This window comes from Triticum aestivum, chromosome 7B (assembly GCF_018294505.1).
Source record: "Triticum aestivum cultivar Chinese Spring chromosome 7B, IWGSC CS RefSeq v2.1, whole genome shotgun sequence".
Classification (NCBI taxonomy): Eukaryota; Viridiplantae; Streptophyta; class Magnoliopsida; order Poales; family Poaceae; genus Triticum; species Triticum aestivum.
Genome location: NC_057813.1, coordinates 93840794 through 93847799, shown reverse-complemented (window position 1 = coordinate 93847799; position 7006 = coordinate 93840794).

Sequence of the window (7006 nt, the reverse complement as noted above, 5' to 3'; positions counted from 1 at the left end):
GGGGCAGGTGGCCCCACCCGGTGGGCCCCCGGGACCCTTCCGGTGGTCCCGGTACAATACCGATGACCCCGAAACTTGTCCCGATGGCCGAAACAGGACTTCCTATATATAAATCTTTACCTCCGGACCATTCCGGAACTCCTCGTGACGTCCGGGATCTCATCCGGGACTCCAAACAACATTCGGTAACCACATACAAGCTTCCTTTATAACCCTAGCGTCATCGAACCTTAAGTGTGTAGACCCTACGGGTTCGGGAGACATGCAGACATGACCGAGACGTTCTCCGGTCAATAACCAACAGCGGGATCTGGATACCCATGTTGGCTCCCACATGTTCCACGATGATCTCATCGGATGAACCACGATGTCAAGGACTTAATCAATCCCGTATTCAATTCCCTTTGTCTATCGGTATGTTACTTGCCCGAGATTCGATCGTCGGTATCCAATACCTTGTTCAATCTCGTTACCGGCAAGTCACTTTACTTGTTCCGTAACACATTATCCCGTGATCAACTCCTTGGTCACATTGCGCATATGATGATGTCCTACTGAGTGGGCCCAGAGATACCTCTCCGTTTACACGGAGTGACAAATCCCAGTCTCGATCCGCATAACACAATAGATACTTTCAGAGATACCTGTAGTGCACCTTTATAGTCACCCAGTTACGTTGTGACGTTTGATACACCCAAAGCACTCCTACGGTATCCATGAGTTACACGATCTCATGGTCAAAGGAAGAGATACTTGACATTGGCAAAGCTCTAGCAAACGAACTACACGATCTTTGTGCTATGCTTAGGATTGGGTCTTGTCCATCACATCATTCTCCTAATGATGTGATCCCGTTATCAACGACATCCAATGTCCATAGCCAGGAAACCATGACTATCTGTTGATCACAACGAGCTAGTCAACTAGAGGCTCACTAGGGACATATTGTGGTCTATGTATTCACACGTGTATTACGATTTCCGGATAATACAGTTATAGCATGAATAAAAGACAATTATCATGAACAAGGAAATATAATAATAATACTTTTATTATTGCATCTAGGGCATATTTCCAACAGTCTCCCACTTGCACTAGAGTCAATAATCTAGTTCACATCGCCATGTGATTAACACTCACAGGTCACATCGCCATGTGACTAATACCCAAGAGTTTACTAGAGTCAGTAGTCTAGTTCACATCACTATGTGATTAACACTCAATGAGTTTTATGTTTGATCATGTTGCTTGTGAGAGAGGTTTTAGTCAACGGGTCTGAACCTTTCAGATCCGTGTGTGCTTTACAAATCTCTATGTCATCTCCTAGATGCAGCTACCACGCTCTATTTGGAGCTATTCCAAACAACTGTTCTACTTGGAGCTATTCTAAATTATTGCTCCATTATATGTATCCGGTCTCTCTACTCAGAGCTATCCGGATAGGTGTCAAGCTTGCATCGTCATAACCTTTACGACGAACTCTTTTACCACCTCCATAATCGAGAAAATTCCTTAGTCGACTAGTTACTAAGGATAACTTTGACCGCTGTCCTGTGAGCCATTCTTGGATCACTCTTGTACCCCTTGACTGACTCATGGCAAGGCACACTTCAGGTGCGGTACACAGCATAGCATACTGAAGAGCCTACGTCTTAAGCATAGGGGACGACCTTCGTCCTTTCTCTCTATTCTGCCGTGGTCGAGCTTTAAGTCTTAACTTCGTACCTTACAACTCAGGCAAGAACTCCTTCTTTGACTGGTCCATCTTGAACACCTTCAAGATCATGTCAAGGTATGTGCTCATTTGAAAGTATTATTAAGCATTTTGATCTATCCTTATAGATCTTGATGCTCAATGTTCAAGTAGCTTAATCCAGGCTTTCCATTGAAAAACACTTTCAAAATAACCCTATATGCTTTCCAGAAATTCTACGTCATTTCTGATCAACAATATGTCAACAACATATACTCATCAGAAATTCTATAGTGCTCCCACTCACTTCTTTGGAAATACAAGTTTCTCATAAACTTTGTACAAACCCAAAAAATTTTATCATCATCAAAGCATACATTCCAACTCCGAGATGCTCACTCCAGTCCTTAGAAGGATTGCTGGAGCTTTGCATACTTATTAGCATCTTTCGGGATTGACAAAACCTTCCGGTTGTATCACATACAACCTTTCCTCATTAAAATCGTCGAGGAAACAATGTTTTGACATCCTATCTGCAAGATTTCATAAATAATGCAGTAATCGCTAAAATAATTCCAACAGACTCTTAGCATCGCTACGAGTGAGAAAATCTCATCGTAGTCAACTCCTTGAACTTGTCGGAAAACATCTTAACGACAAGTCGAGCTTTCTTAATGGTGACATTTACCATCATTGTCCGTCTTCCTTTTGAAATCCATCTGTACTCATTAGCCTTACGACCATCGAGCCGTTCTGCCAAAGTCTACACTTTGTTTTCATACATGGATCCTCTCTCGGATTTTATGGCCTCAAGCCATTTATCGGAATCCGGGCCCACCATCGCTTCTCCATAGCTCGTAGGTTCATTGTTGTCTAGCAACATGACCTTCAAGACAGGATTACGTACCACTCTGAAGTAGTACGCATCCTTGTCATCCTACGAGGTTTGGGAGTGACTTGATCCGAAGTTTCATGATCAATATCATAAGCTTCCACTTCAATTGGTGTAGGTGCCACAGGAACAACTCCCTGTGCCCTGTCACACACTAGTTGAAGAGACGGTTCAATAACCTCATCAAGTCTCCACCATCCTCCCACTCAATTCTTTCGAGAGAAACTTTTCCTCGAGAAAGGACCCGATTCAAGAAACAATCCATATTGCTTTCGGATCTGAATTAGGAGGTATACCCAACTGTTTTGGGTTTCCTATGAAGATGCATTTTATCCGCTTTGGGTTCGAGCTTATCAACCTGAAACTTTTTTCATATAAGCGTAGCAGCCCCAAACTTTTAAGAAACGACAACTTAGGTTTCTCTAAACCATAATTCATATGGTGTCATCTCAACGGAATTACGTGGTGCCCTATTTAAAGTGAATGTGGTTGTCTCTAATGCCTAACCCATGAACGATAGTGGTAATTCGATAAGAGACATCATGGTACGCACCATATCCAATAGGGTGCAACTATGATGTTCGGACACACCATCACACTATGGTGTTCCAGGCGGTATTAATTATGAAACAATTTCCACAATGTCTTAATTGTGTGCCAAAACTCGTAACTCAGATATTCATCTCTATGATCGTATCATAGACATTTTATCCTCTTGTCACAATGATCTTCTACTTCACTCTAAAATTACTTGAATCATTCAATAATTCAGAGTTGTGTTTCATCAAGTAAATATTCTCAACATCTACTCGAATCATCTGTGAAGTAAGAACATAACGATATTCACTGCATGCCTCAGCACTCATTGGACTGCACACATCAAAATGTGTTACTTCCAACAAGTTGCTATCTTGTTCCATCTTACTGAAAACGAGGCTTTTCAGTCATCTTGCCCATGTGGTATTATTTGCATATCTCAAGTGATTCAAAATCAAGTGAGTCCAAACGATCCATCTGCATGGAGTTTCTTTATGCGTATACACCAATAGACATGGTTCGCATGTCTCAAACTTTTCTAAAATGAGTGAGTCCAAAGATCCATCAACATGGAGCTTCTTCATGCGTTTTATTCCAATACGACTTACATGGCAGTGCCACAAGCAAGTGGTACTATCATTACTATCTTATATCTTTTGGCATGAACATGTGTATCACTACGATCGAGATTCAATAAACCATTCATTTTAGGTGTAAGACCATTGAAGGTATTATTCAAATAAACAGAGTAACCATTATTCTCCTTAAATGAATAACCGTATTGCGATAGACATAATCCAATCATGTCTATGCTCAACGCAAACACCAATCTCGATGGTAGAGGGAGTGTGTGATGCTTGATCATATCAACGTTGGAAACACTTCCAACACATATCGTCAGCTCACCTTTAGCTAGTCTCCGTTTTATTCCGTAGCTTTTATTTCGAGTTACTAACACTTAGCAACCGAACCGGTATCTAATACCCTGGTGCTACTAGGAGTACTAGTAAAGTACACATCAATACAATGTATATCCAATATACTTTTATCGACCTTGCCAGCCTTCTTATCTACCAAGTATCTAGGGTAATTCTGCTCCAGCGGCTATTCCCCTTATCACAGAAGCACTTAGTCTCGGGTTTGGGTTCAACCTCGGGTTTCTTCACTGGTGCAGCAGCTGATTTGCCGTTTCATGAAGTATCCCTTCTTGCCCTTGCCCTTCTTGAAACTAGTGGTTTCACCAACCATCAACAATTGATGCTCCTTCTTGATTTCTACTTTCGCGGTGTCAAACATCGCGAATACCTCAAGGATCATCATATCTATCCCTGATATGTTATAGTTCATCACGAAGCTCTAGCAGCTTGGTGGCAATGACTTTGGGGAAACATCACTATCTCATCTGGAGGATCAACTCCCACTCGATTCAAGTGATTGTTGTGCTCAGACAATCTGAGCACAAGCTCAACGATTGAGCTTTTCTCCCTTAGTTTGCAGGCTAAGAAAATCGTCGGAGGTCTTATACCTCTTGACGTGGGCACGAGCCTGAAATCCCAATTTCAGCCCTCGAAACATCTCATATGTTCCGCGACGTTTCGAAAACGTCTTTGGTGCCTCTACTTAAACCATTTAATTGAACTATCACGTAGTTATCAAAACGTGTATGTCCGATGTTCGCAACATCGACAAACGACATTGGGGTTCAGCACACTGAGCGGTGCATTAAGGACATAAGCTTTCTACTGATCGCATAATCGCTACTATCAACTTTCAACTATATTTTCTCTAGGAACTGTAGCAACGGTGCACAGTTAGGGGAGAACACTTCTTGAAATTTTGTAAGGGATCATCTTATTTACTACCGTCGTCCTAAGCAAACAAGATGCATAAACATGATAAACATCACATGCAATCAAATAGTGACATGATATGGCCAATATCATTTTGCTCCTTTTGATCTTCATCTTCGGGGCTCCATGATCATCATCGTCACCGGCACGACACCATGATCTCCATCATCATGATCTCCATCATCGTGTCTTCATGAAGTTGTCACGCCAACGACTACTTCTACTTCTATGACTAACGCGTTTAGCAATAAAGTAAAGTAGTTTACATGGCGTTCTTCAATGACACGCAGGTCATACAATAAATAAAGACAACTCCTATGGCTCCTGCCGGTTGTCATACTCATCGACATGCAAGTCGTGAATCCTATTACAAGAACATGATCAATCTCATACATCACATATCATTCATCACATTCTTCTTGGCCATATCAAATCACATAGCATACCCTGCAAAAACAAGTTAGACGTCCTCTAATTGTTGTTGCATGTTTTACGTGGCTGCTATGGGTTTCTAGCAAGAACGTTTCTTACCTACGCAAGACCACAACGTGATATGCCAATTGCTATTTACCCTTCATAAGGACCCTTTTCATCGAATCCGTTCCGACTAAAGTGGGAGAGACTGGCACCCGCTAGCCACCTTATGCACCAAGTGCATGTCAATCGGTGGAACCTGTCTCACGTAAGAGTACGTGTAAGGTCGGTCCGGGCCGCTTCATCCCACGATGCCGTCGAAACAAGATTGGACTAGTAACGGTAAGCATATTGAACAACATCAACGCCCACAACTACTTTGTGTTCTACTCGTGCAAAGAATCTACGCAATAGACCTAGCTCATGATGCCACTGTTGGGGAACGTAGCAGAAATTCAAAAAATTTCCTACGTAACACCAAGATCTATCTATGGAGAGACCAGCAACGAGTAGAAAGAGAGTGCATCTACATACCCTTGTAGATCGCTAAGCGGAAGCGTTCAAGTGAACGGGGTTGATGGAGTCGTACTCGTCGTGATTCAAATCACCGATGATCAAGTGCCGAACGCACGGCACCTCCGCGTTCAACACACGTACAGCCCGGTGACGTCTCCCACGCCTTGATCCAGCAAGGAGAGAGGGAGAGGTTGAGGAATACTCCATCCAACAGCAGCACAACGGCGTGGTGGTGGTGGAGGAGCGTGGCAATCCCGCAGGGCTTCGCCAAGCACCATGGGAGAAGAGGAGGAGGAGGAGAGGCAGGGCTGCACCAAGAGAGATCAAATCGCGTGTTATGGGCAGCCCCTAGGCCTCATATATATAGGGGAAGGGGAGGGCTGCGCCCCCTTTAGGGTTTCCCACCCCAAGGGGCGGCGGCCAGCCTCCAGATGGGAAAGGGGCGGCGGCCAAGGGAGGATTCCCTCCCCCCAAGGCACCTAGGAGGTGCCTTCCCCTCGTAGGACTCTTCCTTAGGGTTCCCCTTTGACCCTAGGCGCATGGGCCATGAGGGAAGTGGCGCCCCAGCCCACTTTGGGCTGGATCCCTTCCCACTTCAGCCCATGTGGCCCCCTGGGGCAGGTGGCCCCACCCGGTGGGCCCCCGGGACCCTTCCGGTGGTCCCGGTACAATACCGATGACCCCGAAACTTGTCCCGATGGCCGAAACAGGACTTCCTATATATAAATCTTTACCTCCGGACCATTCCGGAACTCCTCGTGACGTCCGGGATCTCATCCGGGACTCCAAACAACATTCGGTAACCACATACAAGCTTCCTTTATAACCCTAGCGTCATCGAACCTTAAGTGTGTAGACCCTACGGGTTCGGGAGACATGCAGACATGACCGAGACGTTCTCCGGTCAATAACCAACAGCGGGATCTGGATACCCATGTTGGCTCCCACATGTTCCACGATGATCTCATCGGATGAACCACGATGTCAAGGACTTAATCAATCCCGTATTCAATTCCCTTTGTCTATCGGTATGTTACTTGCCCGAGATTCGATCGTCGGTATCCAATACCTTGTTCAATCTCGTTACCGGCAAGTCACTTTACT